Genomic DNA, 15,487 nt, shown 5'->3' on the forward strand with positions numbered 1-15,487 from the left:
CATAGCCCCCATGCAGCCCTGAGTCAGGCATCACCATCTGCTGGGCCGTCCTGGCAAATAAAGTGAACTCTTCAGGCTCTTTTCCACCTTTTATAAAATGGGGGGGAGATAGCCACATCACCTGATCTTAGAATTTATAAGAAAATTCATTTGCAAACTATAAGGTACAATTCAGAGAGTAGTGAAGACATGACTGTAAAGCTATGAATTCATTTCTATAATCTTTCCTAAGGAAAAGAATGGGGGTGGCAGGGGCAAGGGTTTGCTTTTTGTGTTTTTAATTTGGCCACCTTTGATGTGAAGAGCTGACTCACTGGAAACAACCCTGATGGTGAGAAAGATGGAGGGCAAGAGGAAAAGGGGGCAGCAGAGGATGAGATGGTTGGATGGTATCACTGACTCAACGGATGTGAGTTTGAGCAAACTCCGGGAGACGGTGGAAGACAGAGAAGCCTGGCGAGATGCAGTCCATGGAGCTGCAAAGAGTCGGATATGATTTAGAGACTGAACAGCAACAATCTGTGTCCAGCCTTCAAGCAAGTCACACTGATGGGGCATGTTGGCTGTGACAGAAAAGGGAAATGCTTGCCTAAGCTTTGACCATCACCTCAACCAGCAGAAAAGGATGATTTTGTGGCTGCACAAAGAAACGATCAATCTTGATTTTCTGTGGCTTTGCTCTTGACACAGGTACTATGGAAAACGCAGGGGACACAAGGGATGATCACGCACACAGGAAGGGTAGGAGGTCCCTCTGCCTCCACAAATGACTTCTCTCAGAGGTCAGACGGTCAACTGGGGGCCACAAACACACAGTGACCCCTGAGACGGATACAAGTGCAGGTCCGAAGACTACTGAGCTGGCGCTGGGGTCTCGGGAGGAACAAAGCCTCTGGGGGATTCAGGTCTCGGCTCCCACCCTCAACCCCTTCCAAAGGCTTCCTTCATGCATTCCTTGAGATTCCAAAGGGACTGGTTTCCAAACCAACCTTTGTTGCTGGAGATTTTGCAAGGGAAAATAAATAAAATTCACTGTCGAGCAAGAATGAAAGGCTTTGGGTCAGAAAGATGTGGGTGCACAGCCCACTTTGTCCTACGAGCACTGGGTTGTGGCCAAGTTGTTTTATCTCTCAGAGTGGTGAGGAGTCCCTGGTTTAAGGAAGGCACTCCGATACCAGTCTCCGCCATGTCACTTCTGTGGGATGTCAGAGACAGGAAGCGGAAGGAATACCAGCTTGGAAGCAGTGCACGGGCAGGGCAGAACGCTGCTGTGTGAGTTCCACTCTGAGACCCTGGGAACCATCTTCGCTCAGTGTCTCTGCCTATGCAATAGGGGGTAATAAGACCTGTATTTCAGCCACAGATAGTGTCCTGGAGGGGTCAAGCCTGAGTCAAGCCCCTGGTAAGTGCCTGGTACTTTACATCTGCCTCCACTGATTCACAAGTAGGTTAACTGTGGCAGAATCAACACTACTTTTTTTTTTTTAAGCAACATTCAGTACTTACTGGGCAATTATTTAAACCAATTATTGCAGCTCTAGCCACTACATCTACTAGAACATCAAAGGCTACAGCCAACCCTAGACACTGAGTAACCCCTGATGCTTTCATATTGTCATGCTAGAGAAGATTCTTGAGAGTCCCTTGGACTGCAAGGAGATCAAACCAGTCAGTCCTAAAGGAAATCAACCTTGAATATTCATTGAAAGGACTGATGCTGAAGCTGAAGCTCCAATACTTCAGCCCCTGATTCCAAGAGTCAATTCATTGCAAAAGACTCTGATGCTGGGAAAGATTGAGGGCAACAGGAGAAGGAGGCAACGGAGAATGAGATGGTCAGATGGCATCACGGACTCAATGGACATGAATTTGAGCAGATTCCAGGAGATAGTGAAAGACAGAGAAGCTTGGAGTGCTACAGTCCATGGGGTCACAAAGAGTTGGACATGACTTAGTGACTGAACAACAACAAATATTTCAAGCAAATATTAGCAGACCTAAAGGGAGAAATAGACAACAATACAGTAATAGTAGGGCACTTCAATATACCACTTTCAACAATGGATAGATCATCCAGGCAGAAAATCAATAAGAAAATTTGTACTTAAACTACACACTAGATCAGATGGACTTGACATTGATAAAGCATTTCATCCAATAGGGGCAGGCAGAACACATATTTTTATAAAGCACACATGGAACATTCTCCAGGATATACAGTATCATATGTTAGGCCAGAAACAAGTATTAATAAAATTAAGAATGAAATTACATCTCTTCCCATCACAATAATCAGTTATAAGAAGAAAATTGGAAAATTCATAAATATATGAAAATTAAATAGCATGTTACTGAACAACCAATGGGTCAAAGAAGAAATAAAAAAATATATGAGACATTAAGAGACACAAACTACCATGAATAAGCAACAAGGATGTATTCTAAAGCACAAGAGAATATAGCCATTATTTTGTAATGATTTTAAATGGAGTACAATGTATAAAGGGCTCCCCTGATAGCTCAGTTGGTAAAGAACCCGCCTGCAACGTAGGGGACCCTGGTTTGATTCCTGGGTCAGGAAGATCCCCTGAAGAAGGGATAGGCTACCCACTCCAGCATTCTTGGGCTTCCCTTGTGGCTCAGCTGGTAAAGAATCTGCCTGCAATGTGGGAGACCTGGGTTCGATCCCTGGGTTGGGAAGATTCCCCTGGAGAAGGGAATGGCCACCCACTCCAATATTCTGGCTTGGAGAATTCCATGGACTTTATAGTCCATGGGGGTCGCAAAGAGTTGGACCAACTGAGCAACTTTTGCTTTCACTTTCACAATGCATAAAAAACACTGATCACTACATTGTACGTGTGAAACGAATATAACATTGTAAATCAAGTCTATTTCAATAACAAAACTATCTTGAGACAAATTAAAATGGAAACACAATAGACCAAAACGAATGGGATGCATTAAAAGTAGTTCTAGCAGGGAAGTTCAGAGTGATAAAAACCCACGTTAAAAAAAAACTGAGATCCAAATAAAGAAAACTTTACACCTCAAGGAACCAGAAAAAGAAGACCAAGTGAAGCCCATAGTTAGTAGAAGGAAGGATAGTAATCAGAGAAAAAATAAATGAAATAAAGACTAAAAAGATAACAGAAAAGGTCATTACAATGATGCCTATGCTAACATTTACACCTTGGGTATTCACATCAGCAACTGCCACAGCATGAAATCCAGTCTGGATTATTTTTCTGTGCCCATATGTCTTGTCATCTACGCACCGTCTTCCTGTATAACACCCACGTCCTTCCACCTATTAGACTGCTCTCCTGAAAAAGTCCTCAAGTAGATTTTCAAACAATCTTCAGCACAACATACGAACTATTCACATCCTCCATCTCCAGGAAATACCAGCCAGCCTCCAACAATAGTGAGTCACTGTCAATGCTGAGTTATCCAGGGAATAATTAAGGGCAGACTCTACATTGTTAAGTTCACTCCAGTACAAATGGAAGGGGCTTGTCTCCACGCTCCTCCCATGATCTCCACTCCCCTCAAATCAGGCAAAGTCAAGGCCGGGGAGTTCTCAGGACCTGGCTCCTTAATTTCAACATGGGAGGGATGGTCAGGGGAGAAAAGAATGCAGCGCAGGGACTACAGGCCTGGATACAGGGGGCTCGGGGGCCCCTCAGGTCACCCAGAGATGCAGCTGACATCCCTCAAGACTGCTCCCCTCGGTCCAGCCCCAGGGACGGCTAGCTGAGACGGCACCAACTTGGGGTGACCAGTAACGTGGAAATGTTTCCGAGGCTGACTCCTCACTTAGCACCTTACCAGGTTGGCACTGTTTTCTTTCTCTCCAGGACAAGGCAAGTGACAGGCTGACCAAACCGTCACCTTTCCCGTGGGCACATCAAAGACCACTGGCCCAATAGCATATGCCAGTCCCCACCTGTTACTGCTTAAATGATGTGCAGACTGATTACCATGGGCTTCTCAGGTGGCTCAAGGGTAAAGAATTTGCCTGCCATGCAACTGGGCTTGATCCTTGAGTCAGAAGATCCAGAAGTAGGAAATGGCAGCCCACTCCAATATTCTTGCCTGGAGAAGCCCATGGACAGAGGAGCTTGGCAGGCTACAGTCCATGGGGTTGCAGAGTCCAACATAACTTAGCAACTAATCAGCAGCAGCAGCAGCAGCCCTGTGCCTTAAGACCCATGATGCTCCTGCTCCAAGTCCCCTTCTTTAAAATTCACTCAGTTTCCCTGCCTCGGGCACTCGAGACTTGCTCTAAGAACCTGACATAGCGGTAATCCGGAAACCAGAGCTGTCAGGGTCACACCCTATCCCACAAGGCCACGAGAAAAAGAGTCTGGAACAACTGTATTCCATCTATTTTTGTAGCTGCTAAAACAGTCACAGCAGGAAGAGTAGCCTAGAATCCAGCTGTGCTCACAGTCAATATTTATTACGTGAAAGGACAGATCTACTGATTTTCCCACTGGACAGTTTTCAAAACCACAAAAGCAATTCTTAATAAGAAAATCATGGTTTCACTGTGTCTGTCATAAACTTAAAAGTCTATTTAAAATTACATGCACACAAATATTTTTCTAAGTATCTTTGCATGATAATCTGCATATAACTGTCCACCGGGCATCACCTCTTGTTTGCATGATGATAACAGACTCTCGCTGGGCACTTATGCAGAACACATCAACACTTCCTCAATTAAGCCTGTGATTTCCCCCTGACTTATGACCTTCTGGAAGAGGACCCTGACAGTCACTTAGAGTCTGCTAATGTCACCCATGACCGAGCTTCTAAAGAAGTCATGCCAAGACTCTATTACTGATGAATCACTAATGAATTCTGTTGACTAGATTCAAGGATTTACACTAATTTCTAGCTTATATTCGCATGAAATCTAACAAACCGATTGATATATGACTATACTTACAAATGAGCAAGTTTTAATAGGTTTCCCTTCAACGACTATTTAAAAAATTGAGTGGTCACAGCTAAGATTTTTTTATGAAAAGGAAACCTCCCAGGATTGGACATGAAACACCCAATGCCGTGCACTCACACAAGGTCTGGAAGAGAAACCTGGGAGTGGCTGTTCACTGCCCAGGAGCACGTAAAGCCAGAGAGAGCCAGCAACGTCCTGTGGGGAAAAGGCAGTCTCGGGGTCACTTACGGGGACACAGAGAGGAGGAGGGCTTGGATCAGCTGCTGAGATGAGCTCCAGGTTCTCAATTCCAAATCAGGACCTGACCTGGAAATCACAATGGATGCCCCGCCTCTTCCCCAAACAGGTGGGAAGAGTGTCGCTTGCTCCAAGGAAATAGTAAAGCAGAATTCACCATCGTACTCTAAGAAACATGACATATTGACTCCATGACCTTCTCCTGGCCACACATCAAAGGGGAACATAACTGAAATCCAGGTGGTTCAAAAACAAATAGGGGGTTGAGGAGAAAAACCTGATTTACAAAAAGTTTAGTAGCAGTTTTAGACCAAATAAAAGAAAACTCTAATTTATATTAAAGTAAGAAATCTACAACATTCAAACCAAGAGATTTTGTAGTCCGAAGTCACGGGTTCAAGAATAGTTTAAAGCCAGATTTATGATTACCAAAGAGGAAAGGTCAGGGGGAGAAATAAATTAGGAGTTTGGAGTTGACATGCATAGACTACTTAATATAAAAATAGATAATTAACAAGGACCTACTGTATAGCACAGGGAACTTTATACTCAATATTCTGTAATAACCTAAAAAGGAAAAGAATTTGAAAAAATTATGTGTGTATTTATATAAGACTGAATCACTTTGCTGTACACCTGAAACACAACATTGCAAAGCAATTATATTCTCTGCTGCTAAGTCACTTCAGTCGTGTCCGACTCTGTCCAACCCCATAGACAGCAGACCACCAGACTCTGCTGTCCCTGGGATTCTCCAGGCAAGAACACTGGAGTGGGTTGCCATTTCCTCCTCCAATGCAGGAAAGTGAAAAAGTGAAAGTGAAGTCGCTCAGTCGTGTCCAACTCTTCGAGACCCCGTGGACTCCAGCCTACTAGGCTTCTCCATCCATGGGGATTTTCCAGGCAAGAGTACTGGAGTAGGGTGCCACTGCCTTCTCCGAATTATATTCTCTATTGTAAAACAAAAAAAAAATTTTTTTAAAGAATAGTATAAAGGAATTTGTGAATAATAGAAGCAAAATAAGCCTTGAAAGGAAAGCTCATAAATTGGGTGTTATTCCTCCACAAACCTAGACAGTGTGCTAAAAAGCAGAGACATCAGTTTGCTGACAAAGGTCTGTACTGTCGAAGCTATGGTTTTCCCAGTAGTCATGTATGTATGTGAGCATTGGACCACAGAGCAGGCTGAGCACTGCAGAACTGATGCTTTCAAACTGTGGTGCTAGAGAAGGCTCTTGAGAGCCCCTTGGACAGCAAGGAGATCAAAGTAGTCAATCCTGTGCTGTGCTTAGTCACTTCAGTTATGTTCAACTGGAATGGGTTGCCATGCCCTCCTCCAGGGGATCTTCCCAATCCAGGGATTGAACCCAGGTCTCCTGTACTGCAGGCAGATTCTTTACCATCTAGGCCACCAGGGAAGCCCACTCAAGCCTAAAGAAAATCAATTCTGAATATTCACTGGAAGGACTGATGCTGAAGCTTAAACTCCAATATTTTGGCCACCTGATGAGGAAAGCCAACTCACTGGAAAAGACTCTGATGCTGGGAAAGATGGAAGGCAAAAGAAGAGGGTGACAAAGGATGAGATGGTTGGATGGTATCACCAACTCAACGGACATGAGTTTAAGCAAATTCCGGGAGATGGTGAAAGACAGGGAAGCCTGGTGTGCTGCAATCCACAGGGTTGCAAACAGTTGGACACGACAGTGAGTGAACAACAAACCTCCACTTAGGAGACAACACTCTGAAGATGAATTGGACCTTCTCATAAAGCACTTTATTGCCCAGTCAGAGCCAGGACCCCAGAGGAACTGACTGCCAGCCAGCATCTTGTATCATCTAAATCAAATGGTCCAAAATCATGTTAGGGCTGAGAAATGCCTATTGTAGAGACATTCTTTTGTCCAGTACCTGTTATTCCAGGAGCCTTGAATCTCAAGCCATATGCTGTGTCACAAGTACAATTTTAACACACGAGAACATTTCTCATAGGAAAACATAAACCCTCCCTCGGAATCCTTATCCATTTGATGTTGTGATGCAACCTTATCTTCCCAGCATCCAAGCTAGGATGAAGCCTCACAAGATGGAGCTCACCCTGAAGACAGCTCCTACGTATTCTGGACACCCATCCCACACGACACAGAGAAGGCCCATCTCCCACAGACACAAGCTACCTGTCCAGCCAGGAGCTCAGGCGCCGGGCATCTCACAGGTTGGAGGCACCCACGGTCCTGCCTCCTAGCTTACCTGCTGCCACCATGCACCAAAGCAGGAACAGTGAGTCTAACTTCTGAACCACATCCCTTGGCAACTTACATTTTATAAGGCTCAACAAATCAGAGCTACATTTATTGCCATTTTACTAACGTAAAGCGTACGCCCAGTGCAACGTGGGCATCTAAGGCGAAAGCAGTCACTCCTCCTGCCTGTCTCAGGCGGAAAGCCACACTCACCTTCGGCACCCAGTTACGAGAGGTGACACACAACACAGAGCTCCTCAAAGGCTGAGTTCCTCAGCTGACTGCACCTGAAGTCACCAAGCTGCTGGAGTTCTCCAAATTCTCCTATCCAATTCAAATCTCAGCAGAGAGTGACAATCCAGGAAATTGCTCGAAGAAAAGGAACGTAGGAAATCTGAAAAGAGACAGAAGACACCATTTATCAGGGCAGCTTGCTTGCTGGATTTTAAGTTACCGCTTGAGAAATAACTGATTATTTGTTTACCTGAAACCAATATTTTACTTGTTGTTGTTGTTTAGTCACTCAGTTGTGTCCAACTCCTTGTGACCCATGGACTGTAGCCTGTTAGGCTCCTCTGTCCATGGGATTCCTCAGGCAAGAATAATGGAGTGGGTTGCCGTTTCCTTCTCCAAATATTTTTAATAGACCCCAGGAAAAAATGTGCTTTATATTTACTGACCTCGACCCAAACAAAAACTCCTTTGCCCTGCTCTATTTTCCAGACCCTGGGTCAACGTGGAGGCAGAGGGTAGGTGGGGACCCCCTTGGGGATAACCGAGGGACCCAAGCTCCCACATCTCTTCCAGCCCCCTCCCCATAATACCGCTGCCCACACCCTCCAAGCCTGCTGAAAACAAAAGAGCAGCTGCCAAGTGGAAATTCAAAAAGCCCGTCTGGGAGCCTAATTAGGGAGAAGAATTGCAGAGAATGGATATCATGTAGAGATTTCATCTCCTGCGTGGACCATTCACTGAGAAAGGCCCCGCCAGACCCACAGCTTCGTCCTTATCGGGATGAACACACACACACTCTCTCTCTCTCTCACTACTATATATCAAATAGATAGCTAACAAGGACCTACTGTATAGCACAAGGAACTCTACTCAATACTCTAATGACATATATGGGAAAAGAATCTGAAAAAGAGAGGCTATACTGTATGTATATGTCATGTGTATGACTGAGTCACTTTGCTGTACAATGGAAACTAACAAAACATTGTACATCAGCTAGACTCCAATAAAATTTTTTAAAAAGAAAATATCGCTACAGGAATCTGAAGACAGCATCCTGAAATTACAGAGGAGGAGCCGACAGAGGGTCCCGCAACCCCCTCCCTCCCGGCTGTGGGACTTGGCCTTATGGCCCCTGACACCTGGGTACCTATTTTCAGTCCTGATTTGTCCTTTGAGGGGACCCTGAGGCACTGTGGACTCCAAGAGGGTTCACTGGCATCTTTAATTATGCTTCAAAGCCTGAAGGGATCTGTCCTGACCATTCACTTGTACAAGATCTATTAATTCATCAAACCATGATGATGACTCACAACATTATTAAACACCCCACAGAAGAGTCGAGTTCTATTTTAGTCAAATAGAAAAGGATAATTCAGGGAAGGCTTTAAGGCAAGTTCATAAATGTTGATTAAAAAATGAATTCCATTTATGCATTCTCTGGTATTATTTTAAGGGCTTGGATGATTTTTGTTTAGTTTTGTTTGAATGTATGATTTAACACAAGGGAAAGGTGCTGGGCAGACACACCAGGGATATGAGACCTGGACGAGATCTTAGACGCGCACCAGGATGGAGGCCTTCTCTCTGCCGTGTGTTTTCAGAAACAAGACAGAAAACAGACGCTTTGCTATCTAGACTCCAGGCCTGACCAAGGATTCCGATTTCTCACTGTGGGCCTGACACATGCCACTTACTGGAGAAACCCACTAGCTAAATACTGCTGTGTCTGCAAACACCACTTCTGTATTAGTATTTTCAGGGGTTCTTCTGGACATAAGTTGTAGCTTTAAAATTTTCATTGGAAAGTGAATGTGCCTGGAGTCAGAGCTCAAGCCAAGGCCCTTGGGCGTCTGGGGGGCTGTCTGAGTTGCCCCCTGTACGCACGGTGCGCTCATGATGTGTGTATATGTGTGTGTGATTTAATCCTCCCAATAACCTTCTGGAAGAGATACTAATATTCACTTTGCCACAGGACTTAATGTTCTCATAGAGGCAGAGATTCTCCTTAGCAGGCTTGGAGTGAGGAACGCAAGCCTCCAAAGCTGAACCTACCACACCAGCAGCAAGCCTAGTGCCAGAGAATTTATCTTCCTTCCCAGTTCACCAGCGCCACAGCCTGGGTCTGGAAGTCTTGTCCTCTGACACTCGCTGTGGCCATCCAGGTGGATGCCCAGGATCTGAGCCAATGACAAGGTTCCAACCAGAGCCTCCCTGGGAAAGACTGAGGGCAGGAGGAGAAGGGGGTAGCAGAGGATGAGATGGTTGGATGGCATCACTGACTCAATGGACATGAATCTGAGCCAACTCCGGGAGACAAGAGAAGGAGCCTGCAATGCTGCAGTCCATGGGGTCGCAAAGAGTCGGACGCAGCTGAACAACAACAAAGATGGCCTAGTTACCTGCGATCCAACTGTGTGAGACGGAGGGGTGGTGTTTTCTTCAAGAAAAGCATCTCACTGACCAAGCGTCAGTGCACGAACCACACACCTTCCTCAGAAGTGAACACAGAGACTAAGCTGTTCCCTTGCTGGGTTTCCATGAAGTCCACCCACTGCCACGTTTAACGTGGACTATTCAAAGCCTCTGTTAAGGACGAGCACTTCAGATCAGGTCTTCAGTACAACCTGTGATAGAATCCACCAGGAAAGCATACACTTTGTAGAAAACCACCTCTGACTGGCAACACTGCCAGGTTTAAGGTCACTGGGGCCAAGGTGGTCACTGGAGAACATTTCACAGCCTGCTCAGGCAGGAGGGGACAGTGCATGCTTGTCTTTACAGGCATTTCCCCACAAGCACCACTTGCATCTCCCCATAGGAATTAAAGCGATGAGGACAGAGTAAAGGATATTAACACAAATACTAAATGCACCCCTTTCTCCACAATGATCTGGACCCCGATCATTCTACCACGGCAAAACCAAAGGACTATCTGAATTCTCTGCAATACTGAGGTTTTCTTTTTCTTGACTGTGTTTTGAAAAGCCTGGGCACAACCTGGGGTTCTCCCTGGTCTCGGGGGGCATTTAGCCAGGACACCAGTGAAGGTACTCAGGTCAGGTGGCTGCCAACCAGCAGCCCTGCCTGTCCCCACGGGCCTGGCCTCCAGACACCCAAACCATCTGTCCCAGCCCCACCTGAACTCCAGGTGCCCCACGGAGCCTGTCCTGGCTGCTTTTCTGGGCCATCTGGGCGGTTTCCTCTGAACCTCAGTGGGCTGGCCATTCAGGGCTGGTGTCCATCACTGACAGACTTCCCTGCAGTAGAGTCTTCAGGATTAATGAGAGGCTCATGACCTTCCATTGAGGCCAAAGGCTGGAGCCCCCCCACTCTTTGGGCAGGATGGACATGCAGTCCTGCCTACTGCCCAGATGACATGAATCCCTAAAGGCTCCCCATAAAGACCAGCACTCCACCGCCCAACCCACAGAAGCAGAGAAGCAACTAGACAGGTCCCAGGGACACTGTGTTGGTGGCTCCACCTTCACAGCAACCCAGGAGACACAACTCATCGTCGGCTCAGGAACCAAACCACCAGACCCTCAGGCCCAGAGCCAGGATTCAAACCCAGGCCCGCCTGACTGCAGAGCCCCACTGGACTCTTTCTCCCCACATGGATCACCACTAAAGGGCCAGAACCTCCAGACCTGGGCAAAGGTCATCTGTCACCGCCATCAGTCTGGAGTGTCTGCCACAATAGGAGCCCGGCTTCTGCCTCTCAAATCAGGGAAGGACAGTATCATAGTTTCTAAGACGCAAGTCCATGACCACACATGCCACCTTAATCTGAGAACAAACTTGTGGTTACCAAGGGGTGGGATCGGGGTGGCTGGGGAGGTTGGGGTTAGCAGATATAAGCTATTATCTATAGGATGGATAAACAACAAGGTCCTACTGTATAACACAGGGAATTATATTCAACATCCTGTGATTCAGACTTAGAGAATGAACTTATGGTTGCTGGAGGGAGGGATGAGGGGAAGGGATAGGTAGGGAGTTTGGGATGGAAATGAACACACTGCTGTATTTAAAATGGATAACTAACAAGGACCTACTGTATAGTACAGGAAACTCTGCTCGGTGTTATGTGGCAGCCTGGATGGGAGGGGACTTTGGGGGAGAATGGATACATGTGTATGTATGGCTGAGTCCCTTCACTGTTCACCTGAAACTATCACAACATTGTTAATCAGCTCTACTCCAATATAAAATAAAAAGTTAAAAAAAACCCTATGATAAACCATAATGGAAATGAATATAAAAAATAACATATATATGTGTATAACTGAGTCACTTTGCTATACAGAAATTAACACATCGTTAAAATTAATAAAGTATATACATAAATAAAAACAAAGGCACTATTTCTCTTAGATGTCAATGCAGAAAAAAATTACTGAGTTACACTGTTTGACTGTTGAACACTGCACATAAGCTCAAGACTCTTGGATTATGCCAGATGAGTATCATGACCAAATAGTACACGAGTATGAAATAAACATGCAAGACACACGCAGTGAACTGCCCAGACCCCTCATCTGCAGGACAAGCTAAAGGCAATTATCTTTTTTCTTTTTACTAAAAAGAAAAAAACAACACTAATGCTTCCAGGGACAGGACCCCACTTGCTTCTTACTACCCTGTGCGCAGTGCTAACAGTCAGATGCGGGGTCCACATTTCAGAAAGGCCCACCAAATTTGGACTTTTACTCAAGATAAAACTGTCCTGAAAAGGAAAACACCAGATTTTTCTGCCACGGGCTGGAATCAATTTAAATGATAACACTGGTTATCAGCGGACTGCATCTGTGTGAGGATCACAAGTTGATTAATGAAAATGGGGCAGAAAGAGCATGAGTTTCTAACTCTGAACAGCCTCAAGGAGATGTGGCTGGGGAGGTGTGGGGAGCAGGATCACTGGTCAGATGCCGAGCTCTGAGGGTTCTGTGTTCTGAAATAATGCACACATCTGCCTTCAAGTCTTCTAGAACTTCTCAGAGAACAAAACTGCCGGCAGTGGGTCGACCACACACGCCATGACCAAAAGACGTGGCAGGAGCCGTGGGCCCCAGACCTGCTCAGCCCCCACATGCCCCTCCCTCCTTGGTCCTGTTCCTCCACGTCCTCAGTTGTGACGAGGTCTCGACGCCCCTAATCTGTAGCTGTGAGCTCAGCACACGGGAGTGGATGTGAGAATTACCCAAAATTGATGATGTGGGACCAAAATGCATTAATACATTTATCTAAAGTACCATGACAAGGAAGTCATAAGGCAAATCTTAATATGGACTTAAATTTTACGGTCGCTGCCTCAGAATTCTAGCAGATAGGAATAACATTAGTAACACCTGTTCTAATGCTTTATAAGATTCTGTGTATATATTTGATGCTAGCCTCTTAATACAACAGTCCCCATCCTCCAAAAGGCATCATAGGTGTTTCTCTGAACCTATTTCCACTGACCCAAATCAGTTTTCAGAATCAGCATACATGTAGGTGTGTGTATACAACCCTATATACACATACCTGTGTATATATACACATCTCAATGCCATAACTGGATAGTCCAATTACACAAAATATTTTGCAAAGGGTCACCTGCATTCTTTACGAAGTGTCCACAGGATTTCATTGTTGTCCAGGTAATTACACCACAAATAAAAAGCATGCTGACCAAGATAAACCTTAAACATGAAAACACACTATTGAATAAAACCTCTTTTGTTGAAAAAGACAGAAGGAAGGGAAGACAGGAAAGAAAGAAGATATAGACACTGAATTCTCATCTGAGATAACTTATACACACAGGTGATCTAAATGACATTTCTAACTGTATGTGGCTAATGGTTAAAAAAAATACTTTCAGAGAACAAACTCATGATCATGCCAATTGAATATGAATTTTAATATCATTGTGTTTTTAAAGTATATTTAGCTGCTTTTGAATATTCTGAAAAATGGTCAATATGACTCACCCACATTTTCCCCAAATGCCAGATACTTTCCTACTTTTGTGCCTTTATGTCCATTTCTTCCACCATTTAGGAAGAGATTCACACCTGCAGCTTCCTAAAACTACTGTCCAGCCAAAACCAACTCATCGTCCAGGAGGAATGAACCCAAAGTTCCCCTCTTCTGGAACATTCTACAGGAACGTCCTTCATTCCTGCAGCGATTGCTCTTTTATAACCAAACCGCCCCCATTCAAAGGCAACACAAGTGCCTCCAGCAAGGGACCTCCACATGCTGCCATCCATATGGTTCAGCCACATGGCAGGCTCTCGACAGAATGACTCTTATCAGACATTCATCATCCAATAAACTTACACTTCCTCAGTGATTTCTATAGAATCTGCCACAATGGTACAAAAACCTAAGATCATGGCATCCAGTTCCAGTACTTCAGGGCAAATAGATGGAGATAAAGTGGAAACAGTGACAGACTACTTTCTTGGGCTCCAAAATCTCTGCAGCCATGAAGACACTTGCTCCTTGGCAAGAAAGCTGCGACAAACCTAGACAGCATATTAAAAAGCAGAGACATGACTTTGCCCTCAAAGGTCTGTACAGTCAAAGCTACAGTTTTTCCAGTAGTCATGTACAGATGTGAAAGTCGGACCTTAAAGAAGACTGAGCACCAAAAACTTGATGCTTTCAAACTGTGGTGCTGGAGAAGACTCTTGAGAGTCCCTTGGACTGCAAGGAAATCAAACCTGTCAAACCTAAAGGAAATCAACCCTGAATATTCATTGGAAGGACTGACGCTGAAGCTCAATACTTTGGTCACCTGATGCGAAGAGCCAAGAGCCAACTCACTGGAAAAGACTCTGATTCTAGGAAATACTGAAGACAAAAGGAGAAGGGGGCAGCAGAGGATGAGATTGCTGGATGGCGTCACTGACTCAACAGACATGAATTTAAGCAAACTCTGGGAGATAGTGAAGGACAGCGAAGCCTGGCATGCTGCAGTGCATGGGGCTGCAGAGTCAGACATGACTTAGCGACTGAACAACAATGGCACCATTCAGTGCTCCAGGGTTTAGAATCCTCTTCTCCCAAATTTCAACCCAAGAGACCCTGAATTCCTTACACACAGCCTGATCCAACTCTTGGGTGTCAACACGGAGCCTTCATCACAAATCAGTGCACCCGTGCCAAAACCAAATGATGGTTCTGCTAATGAACCATATGTCTTCATTTTATTGCCATAAATTTATTTTTCTTGAGTATGTCATTGATCAAATAAACTAGCAAGAAGCCAGTGAGAGAGACTGAATGAATCAAAGAGGACTTCTAAACTTTCAAGCTCAAAAATGTATAGATGACTTCCCATGGCAACGGCCCAATTAATGCCATTCATAAAGCCATTCATATGCTGTGTCTGGGCTGAAATCCAATTAAGTCATTTCTGTCCGAATATCTCCAAAGAGCCTCCCGCTGAGCTCCAAGTGGAAATAAACATAAAAGCCAGATTAGCTGTGTAAGCACTTTCAGAGCTAAAACACGACAAGAGCATGAAAATCTACATGCCCAGCCTTTCAACTGGGCACAGAGGAAACACATTTCAACGGCCACCTGGCAAAAAGAAAACCCACTTCCTCATGCAGCCAGGTTTCCTCCAACAACCCTCATCCACTGTACACATCAAAGAAAAGCTGAGATCCATTCACTTACATGCACAGAGAAACGACAAACTGGGCTCCACGATGCCATTCTGTGCAGAGGAAACACTCAGGACATGATTTCAAGCCCTCTCAGAATTCAGTGTTTCCCTGGCCTACTCCTTAAGGAGGATGCTTTG

General features: G+C 45.1%; 1 protein-coding gene across 4 annotated transcripts in view; it reads right to left on the reverse strand.

The window, feature by feature from the left end:
- The window catches only part of NCK2 (NCK adaptor protein 2), a 115,264-nt gene that overhangs the window by 41,526 nt on the left and 58,251 nt on the right, over positions 1-15,487 (reverse strand). For 3 of the 4 annotated variants that reach the window (XM_059891295.1, XM_005212779.3, XM_059891294.1), the window contains exon 2: positions 7,663-7,843. The gene's annotated coding sequence lies outside the window, so the exon portion shown is untranslated. 4 annotated transcript variants of the gene reach the window in all.

This window comes from Bos taurus, chromosome 11, assembly GCF_002263795.3.
Source record: "Bos taurus isolate L1 Dominette 01449 registration number 42190680 breed Hereford chromosome 11, ARS-UCD2.0, whole genome shotgun sequence".
Lineage (NCBI taxonomy): Eukaryota > Metazoa > Chordata > Mammalia > Artiodactyla > Bovidae > Bos > Bos taurus.